Source organism: Pyxicephalus adspersus, chromosome 5, assembly GCF_032062135.1.
Source record: "Pyxicephalus adspersus chromosome 5, UCB_Pads_2.0, whole genome shotgun sequence".
NCBI classification, from domain to species: Eukaryota; Metazoa; Chordata; class Amphibia; order Anura; family Pyxicephalidae; genus Pyxicephalus; species Pyxicephalus adspersus.
In genome coordinates, this window is record NC_092862.1 from 67365437 (window position 1) to 67381317 (window position 15881).

General features: G+C 37.0%; 1 protein-coding gene across 1 annotated transcript in view; it reads left to right on the forward strand.

The window, feature by feature from the left end:
- Positions 1-15881, forward strand: part of PIGN (phosphatidylinositol glycan anchor biosynthesis class N) — a gene marked incomplete in the record, with an annotated part of 157832 nt that overhangs the window by 87452 nt on the left and 54499 nt on the right.

Genomic DNA, 15881 nt, shown 5'->3' on the forward strand with positions numbered 1-15881 from the left:
GGGGGGGGACAGGAGATGTGTAGATAAACAGTATAATAGTGTTTGTTATAAGTGTTATTTTTAATGTTAAACACTAAAAATAAAGTTAAAAAAACATTAATATTATTGAATTTTAATATATCCAATATATGCTTAAATAAATTGCATATTTAATAGATATGATAGATATTAATAGATATGACCTCAACAGGCCAGTGGAGCTTTCTCTTTTTCTTACTTTACTACCCGTGCAAAGACCTCAATAGCAAGATTTTAAATTACACATAGCCTAATGTGTAAGGTGGGTATCCCTCTTTTTGATCCACAAAGCAAAAATGGGTTCAAAATGGTCTTTTCCCCAGTGTTGTAGAGATTTTTAGGGTTTTTTTTTAAACTGTTGATGAACAATGAGCAGGCAGATTATAAAAGGAGTTGTTAAGACTTCGGAATTGACTTGTGAATAATGCAGAGCTAACAAAAACAAAAATAAAGAATTTCTAGGTTCTACATGTTTAGTTTTGTAAGAAAAAAAATCAACAGTATAATTAAAAAACATGCAAAAAAATAAAATAAACACAATTCAAAAAATACCTTTTCATTGTCTATAAACATTAGGAGAGTAAGACTGACCAAGGGAGGGTAAGAGATTTAGCAAGGGGTTTCAAGGGTGATAGTGCATTTAATGATCACCTATGTTATGGGCTTTTACACACACAATGCTGGGGAAACAGTCCATGTAGACCAAGCCTTACTGACCCTAAACAATACTTATCAACAGTTCTGAACATAGACTAGCTGCATTCTGGTTAAAGGCCAGACAATTTAAAAAAAATCACTTCCTACCTATTAACCGGGCTGCCATCAGAAAATAATTCTGGGCCCCATACTTTCTGGGCATCCCTCCCCCCATGTTTAAAATGTCCAACATCACAACCATCTTTTTTTGATAGAGTTACCCCTTGCTGTAGAAATGGAAGGACAACCAAACTAATGCTTAGACCAGAATTTATACCTGTTAAAAAATGACAAGTTATTAAGCTGTCTACAACTAGGCACACAACTACATACACCTGAGTGGTTTGCTTGGCATATTCATTGGCATGTGACAGGATGAATATAAGAAAGCTGCCACTGCTGGCTTGTTAATAATAATATATTTTATTTTATATTGTATTTATTTTTAAATTATTAATATATATTCAAATGCAAATTTGTGAAGTCAAGTCACCTAACAGTACATTTTAGTAATGTGGGAGGAAACTGGAGTGCCTGGATGAAACCCACTCATATACAGCAAGAACACACAAAGTCTTTGTAGATAGTGCCCTTGTCAAGGTTTGAATCTAAAGCCTTTTTTTACACAATCACTTCATTTCAGGGGCTCAAAAATAATTGGACAATTGACTCAAAGGCTATTTCATAGGCTGGTATGGGCAATTCCTTCGTCATGTTATTATAAAGTAATAACTTGTATGTGGAAGATTTTGCTGTGAACAGGCAACATACGGTCACAGGAGCTCTCCATGCAGGTGAAACAAGCCATCCTTAAGCTGCAAAAAAAGAAAAAACCCATCCAAGAAATTGCTACAATATTAGGAATGGCAAAATCCACAGTTTGGTAAATCATGAGAAAGAAACAAAGAACTGGTGAACTCAGCAACGCCAAAAGACCTGGACATCCACAGAAGACAACAGTGGTGGATGATCGCAGAATCATTTCCATGGTGAAGAGAAACCCCTTCACAACAGCCAACCAAGTGAACAACACTCTCCAGGAAGTAGGCGTATCGATATCCAAGTCTACCATAAAGAGAAGACTGCATAAAAGTAAATACAGAGGGTGCACTGCGAGGTGCAAGCCACTCATAAGCCTCAATATTAGAAAGGCTAGATTGGACTTTGCTCAAAAACATCTAAAAAAGCCAGCAAAGTTGTGGAAAAACATTATTTGATCAGATGAAACCAAGATCAACCTTTACCAGAATGGTGGCAAGAAAAAAGTATGGAGAAGGCATGGAACAGCTCATGATCCAAAGCATACCACATCATCTGTAAAACATGGCGGAGGCAGTGTGATGGCTTGGCCATGCATGGCTGCCAGTGGCACTGGTATACCAGTGTTTATCCATGATGTGACCCAGGACAGAAGCAGCCGAATGAATTCTGAGGCGTTCAGAGACATACTGTCTGCTCAAATCCAGCTAAATGCAGTCAAATTGATTGGGAGGTGTTTCATAATACAGATGGACATTGACCCAAAACATACAGCCAAAGCAACCCAGGAGTTTATTAAAGCAAAGAAGTGGAATATTCTTGAATGGCCAAGTCAGTCACCTGATTTGAACCCAATTGAGCATGCATTTCATGCATGATTGTGTTAAAGAAAAGGCTTTAGTTCCTCACATTTTATGCAATCTTTTTGTTTAACCCACTGAATTAAAGCTGAAAGTCTGCAGTTCAACTGCATCTGAGTTGTTTCATTTAAAATTAATTGTGGTAATGTACAGAACCAAAATTAGAAAAAAGCTGTCTCTGTCAAAATATTTATGGACCTCACTGTAAGTGTGTATATTAGAGTAATGGACTTTAATGCTGGAGTCACCCTGTTTGAGATTGTTGCTTAGTAAAAAATTTTGACACAGTCATTTTGCCTTGTAAGGAGATAAAAAAAAAATCTTCTGACAGATATTAAAAGTAGACTCTTCCATAAATCACTATTTTTTTTAAAAAAAAACTTTATTATATTTGAAAAAAGTTTTTCGCTTACATACAGAATAACAACAAGTAGAGGGGGAGGGTAGAGAAGGGAAAGGAAAATCTCACACTGAACAGCATAATCGTAAAAAAAAAATGTAGACACATAGATTGCAATACATAAATAAAACAACCGTCTGGTACCAACACTCAAAGTGCTAGTATTAAGCATACCATTTTGTAAAAAAAAAAGATTTATACGTCATAGGCCTGGAAAACAAACTGTTATCATCCTGATACATTATAGATATACCAGGATGAGTATTTATTATTGTCCAGAATTGTGTTCCCCTTTTTAACATGAAACACATTGCCACATATTGGTAAATATTTAGACAGGCCGATTGGCATCTTAAATCTTTTCTGAAGTTCTTTCCATGTGGCTACAGTATCCCTGACCATAATATTACACTGTAGGGAGGGCGGAAGTGCAGATATTTTACAAATGTAACAAACCACACAAATTCGTTAAATTCGCTAAATGTATTCTCTGGCTCTTACTTTTCCATAGAAATTTTGTAAAAGCAATATTAAGAGTATTAACCTTGGTATGTGGTATAAACAGTGGCATAGTCTGCATAGGATAAAGCTGTTTGGAAAAGGATACCATTTTGATTGGATAGCAACGGCCCATAAAGGAAAGGGCCAAATTTTCCCATAGTTTAAGTTCAATTTATACAAAGAAGAGGGTACGTGGCCTATGTGTAGTCCCAGATAGGTGATTTGATCCTTAACAACTTTAAATGGTGTGTGGTCTCCCCATTAATTAACCAAAGATGTGGAAATGGATAAAGGGAGAATTTCGCTTGAAAAAAGGAGGGGAGACGAGGGACAAACCTTGCTTAGTCCCCCTATGGAGCGCAATAGTGTGGGATAAAAATCCCGGGGTATGCACTTTGGCCGTAGGTGATGTGTACATAGCTGCAAGAGACGTAGCAAGAGGGCTGTGTATGCCAACATGGTCAAGAACCAGTAAATAGCCATGGAATAGCAACATTATCAAACACTTTTTTTTTGCGACTATTGTGATATCAAGTGTTGGATGAAGTTTAGCAGTTTCCAACGCCACCAATACCTTGTGAATATTAGTCACTGCCATCCTGCCTTGGACAAATCCCACCTGACAAGATGAGATGAGAGAGGGAAGGAGTTTAGCCAGCCTGCAAGTATATAATTTTGCATCTATGTTCACCAGAGAAATGGGACGATTAGATTCAGGGGCACAATGGTCCTTATCCTTTTTCAACATAAGTCTGATTTATGCTTCTTGGCCTGATGGAAAGTAACATCCCCTCTCTCACATGACCGAGTATAATTCACCCAGATCATCCACAAAATCATCCTTCAGGATCCTAAAAAAATCAGACGTAAAACCATTAGGGCCAGGGGCTTTACCGTCTTCAGGGGAGATATAGTCGCTAGGATTTCAGGCGTTGCAGAGTATCGAGGTCACTGGGTTGTAGTCTAGACAATTGCACTTCCGATAAAAAGGCAGTGGCATCCTGTCTATCCCCCATAGACAGGGAATACAGAGTCTGGAAATATTGGGCTAGATGATGTTTCACATCCTTGAGGTTAGTAACAGTTTCCCCCAAGGAAGTATATACCTTGGGTATTTGCCATGGGCCCATAAGCAGAACGAACCAGGTTTGCCAGCATTTTACCCGATTTATTGCCATACTTGTAATACTCTAAGGATTTATATTTGCATTTTAATTGCTCGTACTGCAATAATTCAGATTCAAATTTTTGTTTAGCATCATACCAAAGTTGCTTAGTAACTGTGGTAGGGTTATCAGTTAAGTCTTGTTGTGCTTGCCTAAGTACTTGTTGTTCTTCCAGAAAACTGGCAAGGGTATATTTTTTCTTTTTGCCATAAACAAGATCAACTTCTCCCTTACCAGCTTCCCAGAAGAGAATCAAATTATCCCTATGCATTCTGTTTTGCTGGACATATTCAGATCACACTGAGGATAGGGCTTTGCAAAATTTTGGGTCTTTAAGTAAAAAGGAAGAGAATTGCCAGGGGACGTATTCCCCTTAAGGATATTGATCATGTAATGTAATGAAAATGGGGGAATGGTCCGATATCATCATAGTGTGTATCTCAGGTGTGTCCAACTTATACAGTAGAGTATCCGAACAAAATAAATAGTCCAACTGCGCCTATGAGAGGTGGACCTGCGACACAATTTTTTATGAAACAACAACATCACTCTAGCTTTTACGATCAGCCGATGGGGAACCATACACCTCTCAAACCCATACCTTTTTCATTCTGTGAAAATCGACCGTTTAAGGTGGCAGAGTACAGACATAAGTTTATTTGGGGAGCGCAGCCCCTTAATATCCCAAGAGATCACCCGCATATATTATCCGCACAGTAAAGTACTATATAAACATATATATACATATACATATATATATATATATATATATATATATATATATATATATGTACATCTTAATTAACAATGGAACGTCACATATAAACAGCCGTAAGCTTAACTGTACTGCCAAGCAAGAGAATCATAACATATGGTATACAATCAGGGAGGACAGACCAAAACATGGCTCACCTGACCAGTTGCGATGACCGTCGCCATCATTGTAAGCGGAAATCTCATTTGCGTCAGTGCCAAGCAGGACTAAAAAATAGTGTCTTGAGTTGAGTGTGACCAACCCAACCTAGGGTAAGGTATACAAGAAAAAGGAGGGGAGAAACATATAACAACCATGTAAATAGGAACAAGCAAATAGAAGAGTTGACTTTCCTTTTTTTCCTCATGAAGAAAAGGGAAAACAAAACGTACTTGCATATAGCAATAGCAAACATGTGAAAATAGGCTCACACCTCCAAAAAAGAAGTGGGAGACATAAAGAAAAAATCAAGAAGGCACTTCAGATATCCAGGCTCATCCTCCATGTTATCTGGTCTTACTGGTTTAACCAGGATGTGGGGTGTCCTGTATCTTCTTAGTGGACGGACCTCCAACATCCCTGGGAAGCTTGGGTGACTAAACAGGATTTGAAGAGGGCCTAGACGTGTTAGTAGCAGAATGTACAGATGTTTCAGATGACGTTGATGCTGCATCAGATAATAAAGTGTGGACCAGACATTTTGCTTCCTCAGCCAAGGTAAGGGAATATTGAGAATCGGTAAAATGAAGGATTGCCAGGTATGCCAAAGTAAAACGCACTTTATGGAAATACAATATGGAGCACATTTGGCTGGAAGTTACGTCGTTTACGGAACACTTCCGCTGTGTAATCCGCAAAAAAAAGCAAAGCGGCCCTTTCATTTTGCAGATGCCTTTGTGAATGGACTACTTGTAGAATCTGTGATCTATCCGTGTAATGGGAATAGGCAATTAAAACTGGTCTAGGGGTGGATACTTCCTTGCGGATAGGTTCCAGGCGGTGTGCCTGTTCAACCTGGCATTCTGTTGGGGGACCCAATAATTGTGGTATAATGGTGGCACAAAGCTCAATCAAGTGAGTGGGTTTAATGGCTTCTGGTACCCCAATTATGCGCAGGTTATTTCTGCCGGACCTGTTCTCCAGGTCCTCCACTTTGTCCTGTAATGCAAATGCCTTAGCCTCCAATGTAGAAATAAGTGTTCTAGTGGAGGATACATCGTCCTTGAATAAGGTGATCCTTTGCTCAGCTTCATTAATAATGCATTGGGAGTGCTCACGCATATCTTTGCATATAGACTAAATGCCCCGGTGTACTGCTGCATCTGCAGCTTCCAAAAGAGTAGGCTTCATCAGTTCTGCGACTGCATCCACAATTCTTACCGGGTCTGGTGTTACTGTAGTGTTAGTGGAGCTTCCCTGGGAGGAGGCACTGGCATGTGGGTGTGAAGAAGATGTAGTGGTCGCCATCTTGAAAGGCATGGTCCGCTGTTTCTCTTTCTTGCCTATGGAAATCAGGGGATCCACAGAGGAAGAGCACTCTACAATCCGGTTCATCCAGGCACCGGAGTGATGTAGAGACACTGCGAGTTATTCGCCGCATATAGTGCAGGTTTAATACACAATTATCCCAGACGGGAGCCGTTTGCGCTTGCGCTGCTAGTCCATGAAGGATTTGCTGGATCCACCCAGGTTCAATAATGAAAGTTTATCTTCTCCGAACTTGTTGAGTGTTAATAGGCTCCATGACTTTTACAGGCCCGAGGAACAGTAAAATCTATCGGGTAATATTACATTTATTAGGGTATAATCATTCCCTACTTACAAATGTACTAAAACTGTTTTGGTATAAATGTTTGAGAGCAAAACAAATGTATGATTGTTCCAAAAATCTTTTATATACCTTTACAATTTATGTGCCTATGCGGATTGTTTTGTTCATTTAGTATTTTCCCCAGTTATCTCTATAGACTGTAGAACACTTTTTTCCTATAAAGGAGAGAAGAGAAGAGATTGTAGGTGTTCTTTAATCCTAAAATACATTGTATGTTTCCATAGAAAACCATATTGGAATTGACCTTCATACAGGGCCTTTTCAGAAGACCTTATGGTACTTTATATGATTTCAATTGTGACATTTTTTCTGTTATACCAAAACCCTTTTGTACCAGGTAAAATTAAGTGAAAAATATAAAATAAACACATCCACCACATCAAAAGAATGCTAACCTACATTATAGTACATCTTTGTTGTTGGGTTTAGATATACTTTAATAATTTGCTGGTTAGATGTCATTCATAGTTACATAGTTACATTGTAGGTTAGGTTGGAAAAAGACAAAAGTCCATCAAGTTCAACCACTAGGGAAATAAACATGTTCCAGATATAAAATCCTATAAAACATAGTTGGTCCAGAGGAAGACAAAACATTTGGTACAAATTGCTTCAACAGGGAAATAAAAATTCCTTCTTGATTCCATGAGGCAATCGGATGTTCCCTGGATCAACAGTCACTGTTATTTTTACTTTAAAGCCTTAATACCCAGTTATAGTCTGTGCTTCTAGAAAAACATCCAGCTTTTTCTTAAAGCAATCTATAGTAGTTGCTGAAACTACTTCCTTAGGGAGCCGATTCCATATTTTCACAGCCCTTACAGTGAAGAATCCTTTCCTTATCCAGAGCTTAAACTTCTTTTCCTCCAGACGCAGAGATTGCCATCTTGTTTTTTATAATGATCTCAAAGTGAATAATGGGGAAGATAGTTTTCTATATGGAGCATTTATATATTTATACAGGGTGATCATCCCCCTTAAACGTCTCTTCTCAAGGGAGAATAGATTCAGTTCAGCTAATCTCTCCTCATAGCTGCGCTCCTCCATTCCTTTTATTAGTTTAGTTGCCCTTCTCAGCACTCTCTCCAATTCATCAATGTCCTTTTTCTGAACTGGTGCCCAAAACTGGACTGCATATCCTAGATGTTGTCTGACCAATGCATTGTAGAGGGGCCGGATAATGTCTCCATCCCTGCAGTCTATTCCTCTTTTATTACAAGAAAGTACTTTGCTAGCTTGCTGTTATTAAGTCTATAATCTACAAGAACCCCCAGATCCTTTTCCTTTCTGACTCCCCCAAATGTATTCCCCCTAGACAGTATGAAGCATGCATGTTGTTTGCGCCCAAGTGCATAATTTTACATTTATCTATATTAAACGTCATTTGCCACTTGGCTGCCCAATCATAGTTTGGCGTCATCTGCAAACAGAAATGGTACTTTTATTCCCAAACTCTATATCATTTATAAGGATGTTAAACAGTAAAGGTCCCAACATTGAACTCTGGGGTACACCACTAATAACCTTAGACCATTCAGAGTATGAATCATTAATTACTACTCTCTGGATGCGGTCTTTAAGCCAATTATCTATCCATTTACGGATTGACTTTTCTAAACCTTATGACCCTAACTTGCATATTAACCGTCTGTGGGGTACAGTGTCAAATGCTTTAGCAAAGTCCAAGTACACTATATCAACTGCTGTTCCACTGTCCACCTGTTTACCTACTTCCTCATAAAAAGAGAGTAAATTTGTTTGACAACTTCTGTCTTTCTTGAAGCCATGCTGACTATCACTTATATTATTATTTTCTAGCAGAAACTCCTCTATGTGGTTCTTTATCAAACTCTCCAAGACCTTTCCAACTATGGACGTTAAACTAACAGGTCTGTAGTTACCTGGTAGAGACTTTGCTCCCTTTTTTGAAGATAGAAACCACATTGGCCTTACGCCAATCCATTGGTACCTTGCCAGTGACTAAAGAGTCTCTAAAAATGTCTTTTGATTGTTAATGCTATCCATTATGTCTAATTAAACAAGTCTCTGCTCTGCATAACATATTTTGTTGTATCACACCCAATAATTGCTTAATGACCATGGTTGGTAGGTAAGTATTTTTTTTTTTTCTGTGTGTTTTTTAAGCTGTAAAAAGCATTTTTACAGTTCTGAATACAATGGTAAATACTGGAGAAATTCTGAAACTGCTTTTTGCAAATAAAGTCTCTATTAGTCTAAATTAGCTAGGTAAAATACCATCTTCACAAATGGGACACATATTATGTAGGATTGAATTTCTAATACAAGATTTGTTGTCCAGACTCTTTTGCTGGCGTATTTTTGCTGTTTTGTTCACACTGAGTGCTTTCAGTTACATAATTTGAAAACTAGCTCTAGGCCCATTTTTCCATTTAGCTCTCCAACCTCTTATTTCACTTAATAAAGCTAGTTTCAGAAATGAGGGAGTTAAATTGTTGGTCTGTGTTTTTTCATGCTCTGTTGATCTGCCAGCTTAATAATCAAAACAGAAATAAAATCAATATTGGTGCTGCTTAAGTGAGGAATTGGATTCAGAAACACGGTTGGAACCATGCAGTTAACAGCTGAAAAAAATTAACTGGAAATGCAGAAGTGAGCGATGCTGACAGAAAATAGATTACAAACATAACCATAAAAACAGGTTTATTCTGATATCACTGAAATTGTGAATTTTATTTTATGTTTTGTTGTTGCCAGTGTGTTTACCTGTATAATAAAAGCATATATAACCCTAAATGACTGTTCAGATGTTAGCTTTTCCACTCATGTTGGGTGGTCATCTGAAAGCTAATATCAGACTAGTTATTACAGTGTGTAAGCTATTCAAGTGGTTTGTATTAATTTCTTAATCTAGTTTTAAAGGTTTCTGTTTTTCTACTTATGTATTACTTTGTGAAAGGAGCTCATTTGAGTAAGCTGTCCTCTGTCTGGTAAAAAGAAAAGTGACTGCGCTGCACAGTTTTTAGGCCACTTCTGGCTCCATGTTACTTCTTAAAGTAATCCTTTTACTAATTTTACAATCCTTCATGGGAACAAATGTACATAGTAAGTCAGGTTGAAAGAGTCCATCAAGTTCAATCCCTAAGGGAAATAAATAAATCCCAGATATAAAACCCTATGGACATCCATAGAAAGGCAAAAAAAAAGAAAGAACCCTGGTACATTTTGTTCCAACGGGAAAAAAAATTCCTGCCTGATTTCAGGAGGCTATGGGATCTTCCCTGGAATAACAGTCTGTTATCTTTACTTTACTTTACTATCTTTAATACCTAGTTTTATTCAGTGCTTCTAGAAAAGCATACTGCTTTTTCTTAAAGCATTCTATAGAACTTGTTGAATCTACTTCCTGAGGGAGCCGATTCCACATTTTCACAGCTCTTACAGTGAAGAATCCTTTCCTTATCCAGAGCTTAAACTTCATTTCCTTCAGACACAAAGAAGGCAACATTTTTGATATGTCATAAAATACACAGAGCCTTGGAGTGGAGTCTGGATTATGAAGTCAAAGTTGAAAGGAAATTCTCGGGTATCTGGAGTCGGCGAAAATGTACCGACTCCAAACCCTCATCAATTTACATTGTTATAAATTAGGATCATATGTTAAAATGTCCTGTTTCACAGATGTTCATCAATTAACCTTTCAGGCTAAGTCCACACATGATGATGATTCTCTTCAAATATTCGCCTCAGGGCTAGTAACGGACAAAAATCTGTTGTGTATACAGCCTAATTAGTTAATTGAGCAGTGCATCCACTTCCTAGGCAGTAGCAGTTTGGTTTATTTTCAGGTTTGGTCATGCCAAAGATTTTAAAAAATGGTACCTTCCTTATTTGGTGCTCAGCTGGGGGTAGAGGGGGTACATTTTGGACCAGTGTCAGATTATGTGACTAGTCAAGGGGACTAGTCATCAGTGAGCTCCAGATAAAAGTGCCTTTGACATTTGCCAAAAGCTGACCATGCCTTGGTTTGGTTGTAAAATTACTGGAATGAAACACCATTCACTTACTTGCATTGGCAGCAAGTGAGTATGTTGTATGGTGCATGTTTTCAATCATTAAATAAAATGTATAATAGTCATAATAAAATAAAGCAATATTAGAAATTATGGAGTCAATGGCAGTTTTTTTTTTTACTTTTTAGTAACTTTTTTAGTTACTTTTTTTTACTCAGATGATGACATCAATCTGCTTGTGGAAGGAGGCATTTTTCAATCTTCTCTTTCACAGTGATCAAACAGTATTGTGCATTTGTCCCTTGGAAGAGCCTGCAAAGCAAGGAACTGTATGGCACTGCTTTGTCATTTTGAAAAAGAATTTCAGTTCGGTAGGGGGATGTGGCTTGAAACAAGATGATATCATCTTGAAAAAAAAAGAAACGTAAAAAAAAACAGCCAGTAACTCCAATGTGTTAATCTAACACATTACCTAGCAGCCTGGACACCATGAAAAGATATATTATAAGCTTGTTATCCACCAAAAGGTGATAACAGGTCATTTCTGATATCATTCATTTAAATTGTTTCCATAAAAAGGCTATATTTATATTTTCATACATTTTTTACCAGTCTTCATATTTTTTGATCACAGGCATAGAACCTTCTTTTACCAGTAGCAAATTCTCCATTTTCTCCATTTATTTCTTTGAAGTTTTAATAAATAAATCAGTTATTCACACTGGACTTAACCATTGCTTCTATTTTTAGTCTTTGCGGTACATTTTTGTCTCATATGCTTTATCTCAGTAACCTGCACTTGGTAAATATTTCACCATGCCCTTGGCTTTGTTGAAGCAGATACAAGATTACTTTGTTGACTTTTCAGAGCTTTCTTCAGCATGTTAATACTATAAAAGCTTTTTGTTTTAGTGGTGAGAACAAATGTCATCTGTACCATTATTAGCTGAATAATCTCTATGCCCTCATGACAGTTTTCACTTGTTTAGAAAAAAAAACAAGTGAAAAGTTCACTTGAATATCAGAAGAAAGAGTGCACACAGACAAAATAGGTTGACTGTATATTTGAAAGTAGAATATTTATGGCATTTCATGCATACACAGACACAAATTCAGAGGAAAACTTACAAGTCATATCTACATATTTTTTTCTTTTTTTAGATTTATCAAACAATTTTTGACCTAAAACATTTAATAGTGTGAACTGAAACAGCTGTAAGCCTCACCAATAGAATATCTTTAAACACTGCTTATGTAATATTACCAATATTACTAGCTTGTAATTATATAGCACCAACATATTACGCAGGGCTTTACAAAGTCCACAGTCATGTAACTAACTGTTCTTCAATGGGGCTCACAATCTAATGTCCATACCATAGTTACCATAGTATACTTCATTACCACAGTCCAAGGCAAATTTTTAGGGAAAGTCAATTATTAACTGCATGCTTTTGGGGTAAGGGAAGAAACCAGAGTGCCCTAAGGAAACCAAGGAGAACATGCAAACTCCTTTCAGATAGTGTCCTGACCAAGATACCCAGCACTGCAAAGGCAAGTGTCCTGGCCACTGAGCAAACTGTACTGCCGTTATGGATCCGGTCAACAAAAATTATTGTTCTGTTTTTTCAGATGGAATGAAAAAGGGTTTGTATTGCTGTCTATAACCCTGCTGGGACATTTTGATTTGTCTAAGTAACCGTTGTCACTAGAAGTGAAAATGGGAAATCCAACATTTTCATTTGTAAAAAGCAATAGTTGAGGATGAGTCATCCAGGGGGAACACCTATTCCAAATACAACTCACTGTTCATTTTGAAGAGATTTTCCTTTTTTCCCCATTTTGTCTTTAGGATAGGAAGTAAAGGGAAGCCTCCCTAGTGAATTAAAGACATTACCAAAAACCTAACGACTAACCATTCCCTGCTACCGTATAAAAAAAACTAAAAAAAGATCTTGTCTAATAATAAACATTGATGCCTAAATGCAGGACAGACTTAGTTAATAGAATGATATATAGATATATGTGGACTCTAAAGGCTAACTTTATAGGTTAGTAGAGAGAAGAAAAGTCAATGCAATGCAATGTGTGCATGAACTTGTAATGTAGCTCATATGGCAAATTGCTAAGATGGCATCTTCAAATAAACAATGATGTCTAAGTGCAAAACAGATTTTGCCATGAGCCTAGGCTGGGAGGGAGAGGAACAATAGTAGTCAGGTTATGGTAAACCTGCTTTGTAGACTTTGTGACAGTTATTTAGCTATAATAAAGTTAAAACTTTGTAAAGCTGGTTCATTACTTATCATGAGTTAATGGTTATAAGGTCTATCAAAACCCAAAGCAGCATAGTATAGATGTTTTAGAAATCACTTTATTCAACAATAGGTTTCAAATCTGTTAGAGAGCAACTGGTGTTCATCTGTTATATTCAATTCATTTGCTTTGGCCCATCCTTTGGCGGAATCTTTTGGAGCATTACTTACCAAGATTGTGTTTTAGAAGCAAAATCAAATTATTATTCCCATCTGTGGATGTTTTTGCTTATAATGTCTGTAATGCTGATTCTTTGTTCACAGTGTTCTAACTAGGTGTCTTGTAACTAATAATTCTCCGGTATAGCATATTGAAAACTAGCCTCAATTAAATGTCAAGAATCATGTTCATTTAGGTGGATTTACTTAAATAAAGTTCTGTTGTTTTCCAAAGGCAAAGGACAAGTATTGCATTTAGGAAAGCTGTTTACCTCACAAATTATTTGTATTTGTTTCTAATTAGTTACAGTAAGGAATACAGTAGTGTCATCTCTCTGCCATCAACATTATGAACAGTAAAAGAATAAGTAGCAAGCTGATGGGGTTACCTCTCTGCCCACTCTGTTCTCCCTCTGTGTCATTTGTCATTTTTATTTCTGTAGTACTTCATTACTTTGTAGTACCTAATTGACTCCCAGTTCTACTCCTTCCTTTTCCAGTCTGAGTTTTGCAAAAAATATTTTACCAAGATGAAATGAGGTACTTGCTGCAAAAAAACAAAAAAAAATTGTATTAATACATTAGAGTTTAATTTTTCTTTGATCTTCACCTGGAGTTCAGATTTTAGGTCAAATCTTGTGTACAGTCCCAATTAAAATCTCAATGAAATGGTTTTTGGCAGCTCTTCACATATCTACAATTTAGTAAAAGGTTGGTGGAAATGTAGCTTCAGAATATTTGTATATGAAGACTTTATTGGCTAGATCAGTGTTTCTGAACCTTTTTTACACAAGGGAACTCTTGAAATAGCTTTCAGGTCTTCAAGGATCCCCTGCTATATTTACCATATCCATAGCTCACTGTACATTATTTAGTGATGGGTAGGAAGAATGCTTCTTACATTGCTGGCCATTGGGAATAATGTGACCATTACACTGCCAAAAAAATCCTTAAGCTACGTACACACGTAAAATTTTTCTCGCCCGATAATCGGCATCGGCCAGATATCGGGCGAGAATCTGGCATGTGTACAGCTCAGGTCGTTCATCATCTGTTGATCCGTCCTGGCAGATCCACGAATGATGAACGAGGAGCGATCCTAATGCAAGGGAAGGGGGAGAGCACGCAGCAGGGTGCCGCTCCGTCGCTCTCCCCCTCCCCTCTCCATAGAGCAGAATGGTGCTGTATGTACAGCACTCGTTCATGCATCTTGCGGTTCTTATCGTTGGAAAGGATCGTGAAAGATCCTTTCCAACGACAAGAATTGCTCGTGTGTATGCGGCTTTAGAGAGGCACAAAATCCTCATTGCATAATGAGCCCCTAGCAATCTCTGGAGGAACCTTGGGTAAGAAACACTAGGCTAGATACTTGATAAGGACGAGATCTTTAATCCTAATTGTTCTCTATGCATCTGACATAATATTATCACCTCTTAATATTTTTTCTAATAATCCTGTAGGCTGCTAAACCATATTCATGGTGCTAAATATGTTCTAAACAACCAAAGATGTATTAATACGTGCCAGTTGTAAATCATCTGTAAGGAAATGTATGTGATAGAAACTATTTTATATTCATGAAAAAGACAAATTGTAATTGCTATGTCCAAAGCTACATTGAAAAGAAATGGTAAAAATGGACACCCTTGACCAGCACTTTTTTAATGTACTTAATTGGAGAAACTGAATCTGATATAATTACCATTGTGTATTAGAAACCTACATTTCGCCAACAAAGTGTATAGCAATAAAGTAGCAATGAAAATGAGAAGTATGGCATGTTTAACGTATCTCCTTACTTTTCAAATGGTATAATACTAATGGTATGGATGCTTTTTGCTACCATGCAGAAGTGGAGACCTACCTGTACAACATGAACTAGATCAAAGATCACCTATTAAAAAGGACAGAAGTGAAATAAAAAAAAGGGTCCAATTTAGGAAAAATAAATTTAGAAACAATACATTGATACAAATGTCAATGTAAAATTATAAACCTGTTCTGGTTTTTTTTCTTCAGTTAAAAACTTGGCGGTTGATTTTTTTTCACAATTTTTCTCATGTTTAAAAAGTAATTTGTAAAGTCTAATGAGTTTAGGTGGTCATTAATTAGTCTGCTCCTCTATATTTTCTTGATAAACTTCAGATTTGAAAATATGTGGACACAAAAAAAAAAGGCCGCAACTTGCTAAACAGCTGAAATCAAGTGGGCATACTTTTTCATTGAAACTGCAGATCAGGCATTTTTTGAATCAGAAATACTTTTTAAAGCCAAGTCATTTCACGGAAAAATAAGTTCAAGCTCAACAGAAGAATGGACTTCATTCAGTTCTTCTACTGAAGCAGACACCTACAAATGATACAAACTGGCAGAAAGCTTTTTTAACTTTAAATATTCAAATATTTGTCCCCTTCATAGGGTACGGTAAAT